General features: G+C 43.9%; 1 protein-coding gene and 1 pseudogene across 1 annotated transcript in view; both read right to left on the bottom strand.

Annotated features, from left to right (window-relative positions):
* Positions 1-18,275, bottom strand: part of Syn3 (synapsin III) — a 320,810-nt gene that overhangs the window by 230,066 nt on the left and 72,469 nt on the right. The gene's annotated exons all lie outside the window — the stretch shown is intronic.
* Positions 1,346-1,842, bottom strand: LOC127237848 (40S ribosomal protein S10-like; annotated as a pseudogene).

The raw sequence follows: 18,275 nt of genomic DNA, 5'->3' as shown, positions 1-18,275 counted from the left end.
TAAACACAAACACATTTGTGTTCACACAGTAACTATGTTGCCCTAATTCACAATAGCCAAGATATGGAGTCAGGTGAATGCATACAGAAATGGAGTGTTATCCAGCTATAAACAAAAAGGAAATTAGGCCATTTGCAGGAACATAGATACAACCAGAAATCATTACATTAAGCAAAATAAGTCAGACTTAGAAGGACAAATAACCACCTGTTTTCTTTAACTTGGGGATCATAGATTCTACATAGGTACAAAGAATCAAGTGGCATGTGAAAGCAGAGACCAGGTTGTCTGGCTTGGGGAAAATGAATGTGGTTAATAGGAAGGGGGAGTAAGAGGAGAGAATGAATGTAGTCAAAACACATATATACTTGTATGGGTGTCTTTTTGGACAAATGTTGGTGACTTCTTAAGATTCTTACATCTAATGTGTGAAGGATGTGTGTGTACAACAAATATACATCAAAGTAAAAATAAAAAGTAAGCAAATGAGGTGTAAAAGGTGTGGACAAGATGCTAAGGTGGCCCACACAGGGAGTGTGTTCAGTTCTTCCCAGGGACAGGTCTGGGTGAGTGTGTATAGAAAGTCTTAGGTCTTGAAAAAGAAGTAGGGCTTCTTTACAGATAGGGATTTAAAGGTTCTCCAGGTAGCAGGAAGAGCTTTAGCTTTATCTGCCTATATCTTCTTTTCTTTTTTTGGCAGGCAGAACTCATGATAAAATTCCTTCCCTTTAGCAAACTATTACTTTGGTGGGAACTGGTTTTAGATTAGGACATGAAGAATGATCTCATCTGTAAACTGAAGTTTCTGTCCCTCCTGGTCCTGCAGCCTTTAGTTCCAAACAAACACACAGAGGCTTATACTAATTACAAACTGTTTGGCCAATGGCTCAGGCTTCTTATTGACTAGCTCTGTCTTAATTATTAATCCATTTCTATTCATCTGTGTATCTCCACATGGTCTTGGCTTACTGGAGATACCCAAGCCTCTTGCTTTCTCAGCAGCTACATGGGGGCTCTTTCATGACTCCCTTTCTCTGCATCTTCTCCCAGCCTTCTCCTAGTCTGTTCATCAATCAGTAAGAGAAACATATTCACAGCATTCAGAAGGACATTCCCCCCATGGTCTTCTCTTTTCTATCTAAATAAAAAGAAAGGTTTTAACTTTAACATAGCAAAATTCTATGTAACAAAACAGTTACCAAGCAAGAACTATAAGTAACAACATTTATTTTATTAACATTTGGCAAAATTTAAAGAAAATATTCTATCATCTAACCTAACTTCGTGAGTCTAAAGTTTTATATATTTTTTTCTTTAAAGTTTATTCAAAACACAGTCATCAAACTCACTGAGGTGGCTGACCACATCCACGACCAAAGCCTTCTCTTAACTGGAATTCAGTGGCTGAGCCATCCCCAGGCTCATCTTTCTTGTCAGCACCAGGGGGCAGAGTGCTCCTCCTGTAGATGTCTCTGTTTGCCTCTCCTCTCGTGAATCTTGCAGGTCACTCACCCTCTGGACCTTTGGGCCAAGGCCTGCCAGTTTCAGAACAGCTATGCTGCAGGGTGGCAGGCACGATCTCCGGAGGTAGGTGGAGGTAATCTCGGAGTTACTGGATGCCCTCTCTCGTAAGACACCTATAGAAGTGTCTCCAGGCAAACTGCTCCTTCCCATAGCCTCGTGACTTCAGAGACTACATGGCCTTCAGTACACGAAAGTTAGGCACCTTCTTGTCTACCAGTTCGGGGTGTTTGGGCTATGGACATCTTTATTGGCAACCATCACTCCTTCCTTAAAAAGGAGTTCATAGATGGCAATCTGGATCTTCTTGGGCATCAACATCGTGGTGGCTACACGGTACAAAAAAGAGGCTGGAAAGAGAGTCTAAAGTTTTACATGTAACTAATCTTTTATCATAACTAAGGAAAACCATAGCCAGAACTATCTGTCTTCAATTCCATCAAAGACCCCAGAAGGATAATATATAAACTTGAGAATTGACAAAGACATCTCACTACCTGGACAGTTACCCTAAGTTTCTCTGTAATGTTGGGGTATCCATATTCAGCCCACAGGGCATTGTGTCTGTCAGACTTTTTGATGAAACAGGAACCTTGAAGGACTATCCTGCCCATTGGCAAGTTCAGCAGTCATTTTTCTTTGTAGCCGGATTGTCCAGTTTGGACAGCGTGCTGTCAAGCAGTCCAGGCAAGAGTAGTTTCTTATCCAAATGGCTATCCTTGCCATGTTGAAGGCAAACTCCATAATGAGTTTCTCCAGTGTCCATCTTCCTCTCTGACATAATTGGTGTTGCCAGGAGCAGTTGTGTCTCATTGTCAAGAAAAACCACAATAAACCATTTTAAATGTCATATTCTATAGGTCTTTGAAAGGTTTAGAAGAATACCTATCCATTTGAAATATATTTCTGTATATCTAGAAAGCAAAGTTTTGACTATTGTAGGTGACTATCTATAGTCTGTATTTAATTATACATTTTAAAATGATCTGTATGAACACAATACCTAAAGAAGAGTAGAAATATACATATAACAAAATTGACCTTAAATTTGTATCAATAAATCAAAATCCATACCAATGCAAAGTATTTATTTCTATATCATATTCCTTTTTTTCTTTAGAAAGAGATTGACTGTGATCATTAAGCATTTATAGCAAACCCCATTTAAATGAAAACAAACATTTATAAACAATAGTTGGGAATTTGGGTGTAGTTCTTTCCAAGCTGCTTCCTACTGATTGAAGGCACTGTTAGTCCTAAGGGGATCCTGAGAAAACCCACAATCATAGTCAACTCCTGGCTGTAGTGGTCTATGCGGCTGCATGGTCTCAGTTATTTTGGATGTTGGATCACCTAAGCCACTGCCTCAGGGGTTCTTGCTTGATCAAACCATATTAGTCTGAAAGGAATCCACAGCTTTCCATCTTCTGTGGAAACAAAAACAAAACCTTCCCCCCCCCCAAAGAAACATGTCCTTAGACTTAAATTTTGAAGTCAGGACATTTTCAAGATATATAGGTTGGATTAATATAACAGTATTTATAATCAAATGTCATTTAGCAACTATTGCTCCTTCCTTAGCAATCAAACAGTTCAAATACAACACAATAACATACACTATCCCGACTCTCTGTGTATTACAAAGGCTTTTTCAGTAGTCTCTCTTTCTTTCTTTCTTTCTTTCTTTCTTTCTTTCTTTCTTTCTTTCTTTCTTTCTTTTTAGTTTTTTGAGCTCTCTCTGTAAACCAGGCTGGACTTGAAATCACAGAGATCCATCTGCGTTTGCCTCCCAAGTGCTGAGGTTAAAGGCATGTGCCACCATGCCCAGCTACTCTATTTATTTTTTACGGATTTTCTTACCCTTTTTCTTTTCTCTCCCAAGCTGATGTATATCTTTAAACACACTGTAAACCCTTTAGAGGTTTGTCTTCATCTGAATCAGTCTTTTCTGTACATCTCTATGTTTTTGTGACCATATGAGTCTTTAATCTGGTAAAGTGCATGGCTAGGATTAAAGTGGAGGTTTTTGCTGCTGGCTCCAGCCAGTTAGACTTTCCAACTCGGCCGGGGTGGGTGGCTGGGGGTGTGTGGTTACCATCAGCTGTGCTCACTGCCTTGACTCTGGTCTATGCTGCTACTGCCCATAAACCTTTTTTGTCTGTATGAGTAAGAGCTAAATCTGCCATGCAGCATGCTGTATAGCTTGGAGACACGACCTCTGTGTACCGTGCCAGGAACCCACCATGCTTGCTCAAGCCCAAATGCCATAGCATCTCTGCACCATGATCTGCATGAGATTCTGGGACCAGAAGCCCAGTGTGGCTTCATTTCTGTGTGTTCAGAACCCCTTTTCAGCTTTTGTCAGGTTTTACATGGAAATTCTTGCCAAACATTTGGGCATTCTCCAGTGAGCCAAGACCATGTGAAGATACACAGATTAATAGAAACAGGTTAATAATTAAGAGAGAGAGCTAGCCAATAAGAAGCCTGAGCTATCGGCCAAACAGTTTATAATTAATATAAGCCTTTGTGTGTTTATTTGGGACTAAAGGGCTTCAGGACCAGAAACTTCTGTCTACACTCATCAGACTCCCTGAAGTTGCTGTCTGTGAACTGTAGGGAAAAGGAGTGGTCAGCTGAGATGTTAGCTGATGGAGACCATTTTTTCTTTTTTCTTTTTCTTTTTTCTGCGTAGAGTAATCCCCATTTTTGAAGAATAGGTGCCCTTATGGCCTTATGGGACAGAGGCAAAAGCTTTGCCCAAGATTTCCTTATCCCTGACATCCAGATCCTGGCCTATAACCTCAGTTATCTCAGCTAAGAGAATCATGAGGTCTACTTTCCTGCCTGAGTTCTGATGAACCCAGCGGGATGAAAGCTTGCCACTGATTCTGTGGCTGGAATATAGGGACAGTTAAAGTGGCATCAGAGTTGAGCATTGGTAAAGCATGTTGTTCTCTCTCTCTCTCTTCTCTCTCTCTCTCTCTCTCTCTCTCTCTCTCTCTCTCTCTCATCCCTCACAGTTCAAGTCCTATGCCTTTCATGCCTAGGCAGGATCTGTGACAGTCAGGCCCACACAAGTTAGCACTGGAGACTCTTTCTGGGGTTCTTTCTTATTTTACCCTTAAAATTTTAATATCAGCTCTTGGACCCAGGTATGACTTAGAAGTGGTTTCAGTGCTCCAAGGAAATTGAGAATGACAGACAATTAAATGGTAAGGACAGGACAAATGGTACATTGGTGAGGATTACTGAGGGCTTGAGGCAATGTTAAGAGGCAGAGGGCCCAAGGCTGAGTCATTCTGAACCACTGGAGAAGTATCAATTCCTTCAACTATGTGAGGCCTTGCAGTAGCAAGAATGGACCCTGGCAGGGCTCTGCCTGGGACCTCAGCTAATGAGTAGGAACCTCATTATTCTCGGCTCCTTCACTGAGATTTAGCAACTATCCCATGTTCATCAGTATAGATACTTAGCAAATGGGGGTGATCATGCTGCCTTGGGTCACAGCCTGGCCCATCACAGCATATCTGTTCCTAGCCAGGCCTGGGAAGGTTCCAGACATTCTCATCTCTACATGCTGGCAGAGAAACTCCAGGCTTATTATGGACTGTCTCTACGCTCCTCAGAACCCTCTCTACTCTGTTTCTATACACATAACTTGGTGTACAAACCAGGGCATAGGGACCCAGGAGTTGCAAACCAGCAAAATGGAAGAAGGATAGCTAACATCAGGGCTGTCTCTGTGCTCCCAAAGGCTTGTAGCATCGCCATCTTGCTGCAAGTATAAATGACAGGAAATGGGCATACTCTACAGAGGGTGGGATTGAACTCCCCCCCCCCAGATGGGAGTACTTGAAAATCAGCAATGCTTCCTGAGGACTGCAAGGAATTAGTCCAAGTCCAAAAGATATTAGAAATCTGGCAAGGAGCAGAAAACAGGATACTGTAGCCAGGCTGGTGTGGCCCACGGAGACACTGCCAGCTGCATGTGCCAGTGGAGAAGGGACTTGAAGGAGGAGCTGATAGGCAGCTGCTCTCATGGATCTCGGAGCTTTTAAGTACTTAGAAGTTAATGAAACACAGGCAGGGGCTGTTGGGGGAAGCAGGCTTCCTGTCTCTATTCTTGGGATCTTAGTCTCTTTGTCCTGGGCTCTTCTTTCTCTTTCATATTAGAGCATGTCACTGGCTTCATCCTTTTCCTCCATCCTTTACCCTTGGATTTCTATCTGTCCTGTGATGTATCATGTCTCCTCAGAGCCTGCGGTACTGTGTTCAGCAACCTCAGCAATCTAATTCCTTGGGCAGCCCCATTCTCCCTCGTTCTGGTAGCTTCTAGGCTTTTCTGGCTTAGTTTGTTCTTCTATATAAATCCATCAAGATTTCCATGCTCCTTGTTCTAAAACAGCAGCCCTGTGGCGGTGCATTCTAGGGAGTGTAACAAATTGACACATACTGGTGGCTTATAAACAGCAGAAACATTTCTTATTGTTCTGGGGTCAAAGAAGCAGAGGGTCAGCGGCTAGTAAGTCCCACTTTCTGGTTCATGCCCAAGTCTCTTCTTGTGCCTTTACCAGGCAGCGTAGGAAGGAGAGAGGCTGGTGAGGGCTGTATCCTAAAGACTTTACTAACTCCCAAAGACCTCTCCTCTCTCTTGGATTTGAGGGAGATGTACATTTAAACTGCAGCAATTATTTTAGTTACTTTTTAAAAATTATTTTTGCATTCCAATCCCAGTCCCCCGTCCCACCCTGCCTCCTGCCTTCCCACCTCTCTCCATCTCACCTCCATTTACTCTTCAGAGGGAATAAAGCCTCAGCAAATATTAAACTCAACAAGTAAAGAATATATTTACTTATGAAACTGTGGGGTTTTTTGGTTTTGTTTTGTTTTGTTTGTTTTGTTTTTGTTTTTATGAGACAGGGTTTCTCTTTGGATACTGTCCTGGAACTAGCTCTTATAGACCAGGGTGATATCAAACTCACAGAGATCTGTCTGCCACTGCCTCTGCTTCTGCCTCTGCCTCTGCTTCCCGAGTGCTGGAATTAAAGTCATGTGCCACCACTGCCTGGCTTGAAATTGTGGAAATTAAAGCTCAATTTTTATCATATAACAAACCTGCCAATACATAGGAACATGGACAAATATGAACATTCACCAAAATGATAACCTACAGATTTGAAGGAGGAGGAAGTTGGGTTTTCTTTAGCTATTGTCTGCATTAAAATAAAATGACACAGACATGTTTTTAAGCAGCATCAAAAATGTGCCTATCTTCTTTCTGGAAAAAAATAGCAGCAACGGTAGTGTTATGTCATGGGAAACTCTAAGGGTACACTGCCACATGTATAAAACTATCTAAAAAGAGAACCTGATTTATCACTGAAACTTTGAAAGGTAATGGCTTTAGGGGGAGAAATGGGAAACTTTTTGTTTGGTAAAGAGGTAAGAAGGCAGCAAGCTGGGTATTACTTTAAAAATCTCCACTTTTCTCATACTTTAATGTTAATCAAAGATTATGGTTGTCAGGAATCTATAGATGACAAGATGAATGAACAGATAGATGACTATGTTTTTTTATATTTAATGGTTAACTTGGTACAACCTAAAGTTACCTGGAAAGAGTCATAATTGAGGAAATATCTAGACCAGGTTTACCTCTGGGGCATGACTATGGAGAATTGTCTTGATTGTTCATTAATGTAGGAAGACCTAGTCCATTTTGGGTGGTACCATTCCCTAGGCTTAGCCCTGAACAATAAAAGAGGAGATAAAGTAAGCTGAGTACTGAGCATCAAGTAAGCAATGATCTATGTGTTTGCTCTCTCACTGTTCTTGACCATGGATATGTTGTTGTAAGTTACTGCATTGGCTTTCCTGAAATAATGGACTTGTCCCAGTTCAAGTAATTATCAACTTGATAAAGCCTAAAGTCATCTGAGAGTAGAGCCCCAATGAAGGAATTTTGTAGGTGGAATTGGTTCATGAACACATAGATTGTCTTGATTATTAGGAGAGCCAAACCTATTGTGGGTGGAACCATCCTTAGCCAAGTGAATCTCAACAATGTAAGAAAGCTAGATGAAACTGGGCATGGAGGCACATGCCTTTAGTTCCAGGAGGCAGAGGCAGGTTAGAGAGTTATAGTACAGCCAGGGCTATACAGGGAAACCCTGTATGGAGAAACAAAAAAAATAAAATAATAAAAAAAGAAAAGAAAGCTCCATGAGTGAGAGCTTGAGCACATGTGTATGGAGGTCAGAGGTCAATCTAGAGTGTTGTTTTTGTGAGACAGAGTCTTTCGTTAGCCTGGGATTCATCAAGGAGCCTAGGCTAGCCGCCCAGTGAGCCTCAGAGATCCACCTGTCTCTGCCTTCCTAGTGTTTGTTTTATTTTATCTTAGTGTTTTGAGTAAGATTTCACTGGGTGGCCAGGCTGACTTGGAACTCACTACATAGCTTAAGCTGGCCTCAAGCTTGCCAAGAACCCCATGTGTTGGTCCTTGAATACTGGGCTAGATGGCCAGATGCTTCTGGGACTTGAGAATATGTGTTTAAGCTGATGTCTATGACTTTTCTTGGGTGCCTCGCTGGGGTTGAGCACACAGGTATTTACAAGGTCATATCAAAACAAACATATAATGGACATGGCTTCACTTCCCAGTATCCTGGTACATGCAACACAAAGGACACTTGAAAAAAAATTAATATCAAAGATGTCAACAAAAATAATAGTGTAAATCAAGCAATCACCTAGCTCCATCTGTCTTTGGCTTGCAGTGTGCCTTTGGGATGTCATTTCTCTTTTCACAATTCCTCTCTCCTCACTGATAAAGAGAGTTGAGCTAGGAGACTCTCTGAGGGTCCTTCCTGGCCTCTCCATTTTGGGAATTTGGCTTTTAGCTCCTTCTGCTAGCATCTATAACCCTTGCTGCAGTCCATCATATCAGGATGGTTTCAAGAATCTCCAAGACTCACTGTGGGGTGTTGGCTGAAGGCCAGTCACTTATTAACCTCATCTCCATGGATGCTCACATTCAACTTTTAGGAAGCAGGTGCTTACACTGTCCTGGGTTCCCTAGATGAGGAGCCCCAAACAGAGTTGGGAAGCATGTGAATCAGTGGTGGAGACAGAAGCAGAGATGAAGAATCCTGTTGGCCAACAAGGCATTTGGTGGGAGACAGGGGGACCTGGAGCACATGGGTAGGCATGAGTTGTTGCCATGGAAGACTATTACTGACTCTCTAGCAGGTGTGTGCATGGGGGAGGGGTATTAGCCCCTTGGTTGTCTGGGGATGCAGTTCTCCTCAGCTCAAGGCAATGGGGAAGGCCCTGCTATGGTGTTACTTTCTGCTTTCTGAATGCACTGACTGGCAAAGACCTGAGCAGAGAACCTATTGGTTTCATAAAACATTCATTTCAACCCACTCTGTAGGTGAAGATAACTGAGACCTGGGGTAGTTAAAAATATTTCCATAACATGAAGCATTTTTATGTACCCATCACCCTTCATAAACAGTCCCCATTCCCAAAGAGCAGGACCCATGTCTGAAGTACCTCTGCTCCCCTAGGTCAGGATGTCTAGGAGATGTGGTTCACTGGGTTTGGGGCCTCCAGGTCTAGGGAGATGGAGGGCTCAGTCTCACTCACGTGGGCCCCCAAGCAGCCCATTCTCCTCCCACAGCTGTCTTAGCTCTTAAGGCTGTCATCAGCTTACTGCACTGTGGGCCTCCTGCCAGGCTGCTGCCGGGGAAGGGGACATTATTCATCCAGGAGATAAGGCAGCTGATGAGAGGTGGGCCTCCCAGCAGCTGTTCCTTCTCGGCATGGCTAGAACGGATGTGAGAGATACACAGGGATGTGGGGGAAGGGGGGACCATTTTGTGATAAAAAATAATAGTTTTGCTCTGGAGTGACAGGAGAGCACATTTTAGACTGGAGAAAGGAGCTCACGGAGATGTGAGATGTTTGCCTTGAGTCTTCTCCCATGAAGATCTATGCCAACAACTCACATGCCTGCTGCCATCAGGTTAAGAAGACCCAGCTAGCCAGGGCCTGCTCAGCACTTTGATCACATACACTAGTGGCAACAGAGTTCTAGAAAGACACACAAATCTACCCTTCAGGCTGGGGCCAGAATGGGCTCAAGGCTTCCATTTTGGGATCTCTCCTCTTTCCTCATGGAGAGATCTTTCATGGGACGACTCCCCTTTGAGAAACAAAATGGGTCCTTGTGCATTTTATAAAGGGAGCCATCAAAAGATGGGGGAGGCTGGGATGTGTAGTCCGTCAGTGAAAGGACATGAGGGCCCAGTAGATGCTCCTTTCAGTCTACCCACATGGCCTACTCCCTCCCAGCCCTGAGGTCACTTCCTGTCCTGATCACAAAGGGGTTTCCTCAGGATCAAGAGCAGCCACTTTGCCACCCAGCCAACATCAACAGCATAGTTCCTTTCAGCTCTGTCAGGGCTCAGCACAAAGGGCATTCAAGGCTCTGTAAAAGGTCCTAGATACCAGGTTCTTCTCTGTTAAAACACCTCAGTGTATGCAGGAGCATGTTCAGATGCAAAAGACTCAGCTCTGGTCCCAAGAGGATCACCATGTAATGCTGTGAAAGCATTGGACTCTTGTCTTCTTGAGAACTTTTACTTCAATGAATCCCAACAGCATCCCTTTGAGGCAGGTGAAGATAACAAGGCCTCACTTGTAGCCCAGGATGGCCTCCAACCATCTTCCTACCTTAGCCCCCTGAGTGTTGGCATCACAGGTGTGAACTGTCACTCCTGGCTTTTAAATAGGAAGAGGCACAGAGGGTTGAAGAGTTCCTGCGGCCACCGGTAGAGCCAGGTAGCCTGACCCACTTCATACATGGAGGCCTCTTGAAGAAGTCCCCGTGTGTTCCCCATGTTTGGAAATGCTCTGAATTTTTAAAAAAGGGATCTGCAGTAAATATGATAAAAAGAAAAACAAAGCATTTAACAAATCTGAATGTTCACCTATCTGTATTCAAAATGATTCCAAACTCTAAATATATCTGAACATTTAAAATAAAAAGAGGGTTAATTTTGGCACTATTTCTTCTCAGAAGCCCCTTCTCCCTCCCCTCTTCTGAGACATAGCTTCCCTGCACTGTCCCCTCCCCTGCTCACCCTGCCCGGCTTCCGTGACCCTTAGCATACACATCCCAGCTGTAGTTTTATGTTTCATTTCCTGGAGATGCGATGAAAAAATGAGATTAATGGGAGCAACTTAGTGGGCAGTGATAGGTGAGATTGGCTCAGCACAGAGGAAGGCTATGGAAAGGCAGAGAATGCATGTGGGCCCTGCCCTGCTGGAAACACATGGCAGTGATTTCTAAAGCCATCATCCAGCCAAAGGTTCCAGCATAAATGCTTGCAGCTGCACCTTACACTGTGGACAGGAACTCCTTAAGACGGGATCTTGGCTGTTTCCAGCTTGCATGGCCATCTGAGAGAGGGAAGGAAGGAGAAGCTATGGAGAAAGCCATCTGGTTTCACTGGATGTGCCTGGAGCTGTGTCTCTGCTGATTTGGTAACCCTTATATCCACCATCACAGGGGCAAAAGGACTCTCAGTCTTAGCTAGACATTAGAATCCCTGGGAAGCTTTCAAAATGATTCTAACCCAGTCCTTCCTCTTCCTCCTTCTCCTCCTCTCTCATCCCCCTTCTGATTGACAGCCAATGGCCACATGTGTGGGGTGATCCTACAAGATTTTGGTAGAGGGCTAGAGAGAGGGCTCAGTCAGTAAAGTGTGTGCCTTGATCTCCAGACCTATGTAAAAAAGCTTGTGTGGTATGACACACTTGCATTTCCACTACTGGGGAGACAGAGACAGGTGGATCCTAGGAGCCAACAAGTCTAGCCCAATTAATGAGTCCCTTTGCCAACAAGAAACCCCATGTCAAAATACAAGATGGTCAGCACTGCAGGGATGACACCTGAAGTTGTTCTCTGACCTCTACTTTCACAATACATGTGGTGTTACACACATGCATTTGTACATACACACCATATGGCAGATGCATGAGCACACACAGACACACATACATACAATGTATGTGCACATTTCTGCACCACCATGCACACGCAGAGATCAGAGGACAATTTGTGGGACTTGGGTATGAAAAATCCATTACTAGTGACATTAAGGCCATGCTGACATACACATTACTCAGGACTTGGTGGTGAAGCTGATGCTAGCAAACCTTCTGTACCTACCTGTAAAAGCATAATGCCACTACGTGCACATTTCATATTTGGCAATGCTCCTAGATGAGTGTGGCCCTACTTCCACATTTACCATACTTGACTTTTGTAGTTGGAAGTTTTTGTTCTGTCTGGTCCTGCAGCCGATTAGCCCCAAATAAATGCACAGATTCTTTATTAATTATTAAACTGTTTGGATAATGGCTAAGATGTTTTATTGGTTAACACTTTCTTAATTATTAACCCATTTCTATTAATCTAAGTATTTCCATGTGTTCTTGGTTTACCCAGTAATGTTCCAGCATGTTACTCCTTCTCCCTCTATGTGACATCCCTCTGGTGGCTCCTCTCTGCCTTCTTCCCCCTGGCCTCCTCTTTCCTGGTCTGGGAGCCCTGTCTATACTTTCTGCCTGGCTATTGGCCAATCAGTTTTTTATTCATCAACCAATAAGAGAAACATATATACAGATCATCACATTTTTATTGTTATTCTGGAGTGTGTCCTTTCAACTCATAACAAAAATTTACTATAGTAAATTTTAAAAAGTCCACACATTGTTTTGACAGCTATCACATATTTCCTAATATGACATCTCTTTGTTGCAGCAAAAGGCCACATTGAGTGGCTGACATGTCAGAGGGTTTGTGTGAGTCATGTCTACATCTGTCCAAGGAGAGATTCCACCAGGCCTCAATGGTTAAACACCACTTGAACAGATTTAGAGTCACCTAGGAGATACAGTTCTAGGTGTGCCTAGGAGGAGAAAAAATCTACTCCAGAGAGCACCACTCAACCCATGGATAAGAAGTTCATCTCCCTCTGCTTCCTGACTAGATGCAAGATGACCAGGGTTGCTGTTCACACTGCTGTGCCTCCCTCTGATGGATTGTACCGGCTCGAACAAACAAACAAATAAGCAAATACTGTCTCTTCCTTCAACAGCTTCTGCCAGGCATTTTGTCACAGCAATAAGAAGAGTAAATAATATGATGCCTCTTCCTTAAATGATGTATGGTGTGGGGAGTTTTTGAAGTGTAGTGGGTTAACATGCACTCATTGCAGTGAGCTTGGGGGACTTTTCATGGCCCCTAGTTTAAGCCTCCTCTTTGCCTTCTTGCGACTTTTGCTCTTACATAGCAGCAGATCATGAGAACTGTTTCATTTTCATACAAATGGACAAACTCCTTTATTTAACCTGACAGTGACCTTTAGGAGCTGAATGTGGCCTCTAGGAGCTAGGATGACTTCTAAGAGCTGAAGGTGACCTCTAAGAGCTCAGAGGAGCCTCCAGCTAACAAACAGCAAGGAATCACACCTCAGTTCATGGCTACAATAAATAAATTCTTCCTACAAATGGAGTGATCTTGTAAATAGCTTCCCTGCCAGTCCACATAAGAGCAGAGCCCCTGCTGGCATCTGTGATACAGTTTTGTAGAAAACGGGGCTGAGCCTGCCCAGAGCGCTGAGCCACACAAGCCAGCAGGCAAGGATGTGATGTTTTAAAGCCACTAAGTGTCCAGAAGTCTAACTGTGTACCGTCCTGTCTCTTGGAGCACTTTACCATGTGGATGTGTCACCTTCTGCCCACGAAGTCCCCATGGGATGGATATCTGGTTTGTCTCTAGCTTTGCTTGTTACGAATAAAGCCCTTTCAAAGGTTCATTTGCACATCATTTAGTGAGCAAGCTTTATTTCTCCTGAGGAAGATCCCTGTAAGATCCTGCATATGGCACTTTGTAGAAAACCATCCAAGCTGAGGCTAGAGAGATGGCTCTGCATTTAGGAGTTCTGGCTGCTCTTGTAAAGGACTCAGAGGCTCCAAATTTCCACTGGTGACTGACAGTCATCCCTCACTCCATCTCCAGGGAATGTAATACTCTTTTCTGACCTCCACAGGCACCAGTCACACACTTGGTATACATACATACATGCAGGAAAACACATTTAAAAAATCTTTGAAAACCTACTAAGTTGTTTTAAATGTGTGCCATTTCAGAGTCTTTCACTGTGTGTATGTGATTATGGCACTGTGAGTCATCACCCATCTCTAAAATCTGATACCTCATAATCACCTTCCCAGCCATGTTGCTTTGATGGGTTTTTTTGTTTAGTGTTTGTTGCCTTCCATTGGGATATTTTAGGGAAATATTCTAGATGAAATATGACTGGTATTTAATAGACACTAAATAAAGGTGAAATAATATTTTGGTAGTTGTGTGTGTGTGAAATATGCTTGCACATATTCTTGTATTCCCATATATGTTCGACTGTAGAAGCCAGGCATCACTATCTGTGTCTTCCTGGGTCACTTCCATCTTATTATTTTTTGAGTTACCATCTTTCTCTGAACCTGGGGCTGAGTGGTTGAGCTACACTGGCTGGACAATGAGCTCCAGGGGCCTGCCGATTTCCATTCCAGATTCTAGGGAGCAAGCATGGTCAGCCCTGTGCAGAATCATGTAGCTTTTATCTCTAAAGTGACATTGAAAATAATAGCAGCAGGGACTGGGAGATGGTTCATTCTGGCAAAGTGCCTTCCATGGAAGCATGAGGACCTGCGTTTAGATCTCTGACACCCATGTAAAATCCAGTCATGGCTGTGCACACCTTGCTGAGTCATTGAATGTGCAGGGTGCCTCAGCCTCCCCATCTTTACAGTGGGTATCTGGTCAGTGCCTGTTTCATATGCTGCTATAAGCTTTCAGTGATAATGTGCCCAGAATGCAATGGTACATAGTGTTGATATATAAGTAATTAAAAGAAGAAGAATCAGGCCGGGAGGTGGCGGCACATGCCTTTAATCCCAGCACTCAGGAGGCAGAAGCAGGTGTATCGTGTGAGTTTGAGACCAGCCTGGTTTACAAGAGCTAGTTCCAGGACAGGCTCCAAAGCTGCAGAGAAACCCTGTCTCGAAATGCCCCATCAAAAAAAAAAGAAAGAAAGAAAAAAGAAAAAGAAAAAGAAAAAAGAAAGAAAGAAAGAAAGAAAGAAAAAAGAAAAAAGAAAGAAAGAAAGAAAGAAAGAAAGAAAAAAGAACAGTCAGTTCTGAATCATAGGCCTGAAGAAGAGGTGCGTGTTGTATGTGTGTGTGGGGGGAGGTGTGCTAAGTGACAGAGGGCATGGAGCAGGGATGATGAGTCCCCAGGACCAGAGCCAGGAGAATATCTGTACAGGCACACAGCCCAGTTTGGAGGCTGATGATGACTTCTACCTACTAACAGTGAAGGTAAAAGAGACCTGGTCCTCTTAAGTGGCACTAGCCCTGAGCATCCTCTGAGGACAAGTGCTGAGGTCCCCAACTCTACCAGACTTGGCATGGGAAGGCATGCCTCACACCTCTATTTATGGCAACAGAGCCCTCCTGTGTTTCATTAGGATTGCAGTTCTATGAGTGTCTGTGTCTGCCCAGCTGTTATAAAGTAGAAGGTAGAGGACACAGTCAAGCATGTGCCAGGGAGGCTATAGGGATCATGTAACTGCTATCCATCATAGATGCTAAAATTAGTACACCCTACTCTTTGCTACTCCTCTTGACCCAACTCAGCTCACTCCTCTTTGCCCCCAGCTCCAGGTCTGGCTTCTAAACACACTGGTGGAAGGAAGGTCAGGCTTTCTATGGCCTCCAGAGAAGGATGAGACAATGATTAGTCCAACTACCTTCTTGGGATCCAAATATTACCCTCCCTAATTGGATAAAAACATATTGGAATTCAAATATTCAATAGCAAGCAAAGTGTGTGTGTGTATGCATGCTTTGTGCAAGTGTGTGTATTGTACATGCACGTGTGTCTGTGTGCTTATCTGTGTGTGCACGTGAGTGTGTCTACATGTGCGTGTGAGCATGTATGTGCATGTGTATGTATGTGTGTGCATGTGTGCACGACAGAGAGAGAGTCAAAGACAATCCAAATTCCAAATCCATTTATGTTCTGTATTTCCAACACGGGAACAGGTACACACACACACAAACAGAGAGAGAGAGAGAGTTCATCTACTTCTACATAAAGTAAAATTACACATATGCATCATCTTGTGACCTTTGTGTCTGCTCACTACTTCCTGGGAGGAAAGCACTGTCTCAGAAGTCTAAGTGTAACCAAAGGCCTAACCATCCCTGGGAGCCCTACTTTAGTGCACAGGTGTTTGGGAGCCAGGCCAATCCAGCAACCGGGAGCTTTGGGACAGCCCTCCCTGGAAACCAGATCCTTGCACACATAAAGATGTGATGCTTCTAAGAGTTACATTCATGATGTAACAAAAGAAGAATCTGGGCATCTCTTTAATGTTAAATCCACTTTGCAGCTCATTAAAAGAGATAAGCAGCTCAGACGGCATCTGCCTTCAAGGAAGAGTTAGACACATTGGTAGTATGGCCACAATAACATGCTAGTCAAAGACACTAGGCATCTCAGGGTTTTGACCTCAGGATTTGCAATTAATTATAATCCACACTAGCAAAAGATGAATTTCAAAGCTTTTTGTGCAACTCTCTTAGGGAAGAATGAAAACAGACTCTTTCCAAGTCAGATACGACATGAATTTGGAACACTTGGAGGTGGGCTGGCCCCTGTGTCACTGATAAAGCCCTTTCGGTCCCCACAAAGGCCACTTGAAAAAGGTTTAGAGGACCCACTCTCTAACTTTACAGTTTTGAAAGATGCAGGAGTCATAGAGTAGCTCTAAGTCACGTCTTCTCCAGGGACATGGAGTGACTTGTACCCCATGTCTCTCCAGCTTCTCAGAGAGAGACTGTATAGACTACCCCCCCATCTCTGAGATGATGCTCTGGGCACTGCTGTAAAGAGAACATGTCCCTTTCTCTTGGCTCCGCCTCTTGATTGTGGAGGTTGCACGAACTCATTCTAGACCCCTCATGGGCCAAGCTACCCGCCTCAGTGCTGAGTTCCCATGGTGCCTTGGGAACATGGGTACCTGGATGCAGATGTTGTGGAGAGACACAGAATGCCAAATATCATGCTGCTGTCCCTTGAAGGCTTTGGATTTCTGAGGCATTGATCTCTGTCTGCACTTGAGTCAGAGTACTTTTCTGTCGAGGGAGGTCCCTGCCTGGGGACTGACATGTGTAGTGGCATCTTGCCTTGCCAGTGAACTTGTGGTGGTGGCTGCACCTTTTGGGTGTGGTTTCAGGTGCAGACATGACCCATTATAAGTTAGAGGAGGGGCTGGCTTGTGCTCTCTTGGGTTGCAAAAAGCATTGGAAGGGCAGAGACTGCATCTTCTGGAGCAGGAAGACCTTGGTGGTTATTTACTCTTATCTGTGTAAGTCCTTCCCTATAAACACCTATTCATCATTTATCTTGGGTCTGGCGACTTGTTTAAACCCTGCCTTCAATTGGCAACCAATGTGGGGCCAGATAAGATCCTCACTTTTCTGAAGCAGACTCTTAGTTATGACCATCCCACCATGATACACTGCCAAGACTCCCAGGGACTTCTTGAAGGGCAAGGACTGCCATGTTTCATCTTCCCTTTCTCTCTTACAGAAATGACAGTCACAGAATCTAATTGCTCAGTGAGATGGAAGTTCAAAGAGGAGCCAGGCAGCTCAGGCCTGGCCCTGACTTAGCCACTTGCAGCTCTTCTTCATCTCAGACTGGGACATTCAAGCTCAGTGACTTGTTTCCTTTGGAAAAAAAGGGTAACAGGACTTATTCTGGGCAGTGTCTATGAAGGCTGCAGTGAACGCACAAAAGACACCTGGCATGCCATCAGCACATAATGGTTTCTAAGCACATTCATTATTTGTCCTCAAGCTTTGAGCAAGTCTTTAACTTGCCTGAGCCTCAGTTTCCTCATCTATATAATGGAGCAAAGAACATGTTCCCAAGCTTACTCTGTTTTCTTCCTTTGGCAATTCCCTCATGCTGATATCCATTCACTGCCACCTGTGCATTCAGTCAGTGCTGCAGGCACATCTGTCAGTGCTGCAGGTGTGTCTGTCAGTCAGTGCTGCAGGTCTGTGGCTGGAGCCCAATCTCTACTTATGAAGATGCCTGAGGCTTAAGAAAGTATCTGGCATATAGTACGTATATACAAAGAATGAAAGAGCAGTATCTTTGTCAAGACTGAATCAAAGGAGAATAAGTAGATGTGGTGAATGATATTGTCAGCTTGGCAGGCTCTAGAACTGTTCAGGTGACAAGTCTCTGGGCATGGCTTGAGAGTGTTTCCTAATCAGATTAACTGAGGAGGAAAAGCCCACCCCAACTACTGAGGCCACCATTCCATGGGCTGAGATCCTAGGTTTACACATAAAGGAGAAAGAGAGCTGAACACTGTATTCCTCTGTGATTCCTGACTGTGGACACAGTGCCACCAGCTGATCCATGTTCCTCCTTCCACGTCTTTCCCACCATGACTGCCTGGATCCTCACACTTTGCACCAGAGTAAAGCTTTTTCCTATTAATTTGTTTTTGTCAGGAATTTTGTTACAGTAATGAGAAAAGTAACTGACATGGTAGAGTCGTGTGTGTGTGTGTGTGTGTGTGTGTGTGTGTGTGTGT

The sequence above is a fragment of the Phodopus roborovskii genome, unplaced genomic scaffold (genome assembly GCF_943737965.1).
Source record: "Phodopus roborovskii unplaced genomic scaffold, PHOROB, whole genome shotgun sequence".
Classification (NCBI taxonomy): Eukaryota; Metazoa; Chordata; class Mammalia; order Rodentia; family Cricetidae; genus Phodopus; species Phodopus roborovskii.
Note: the sequence above shows the minus strand (reverse complement) of the source record. Positions and strands in the feature narration are given on the sequence as shown.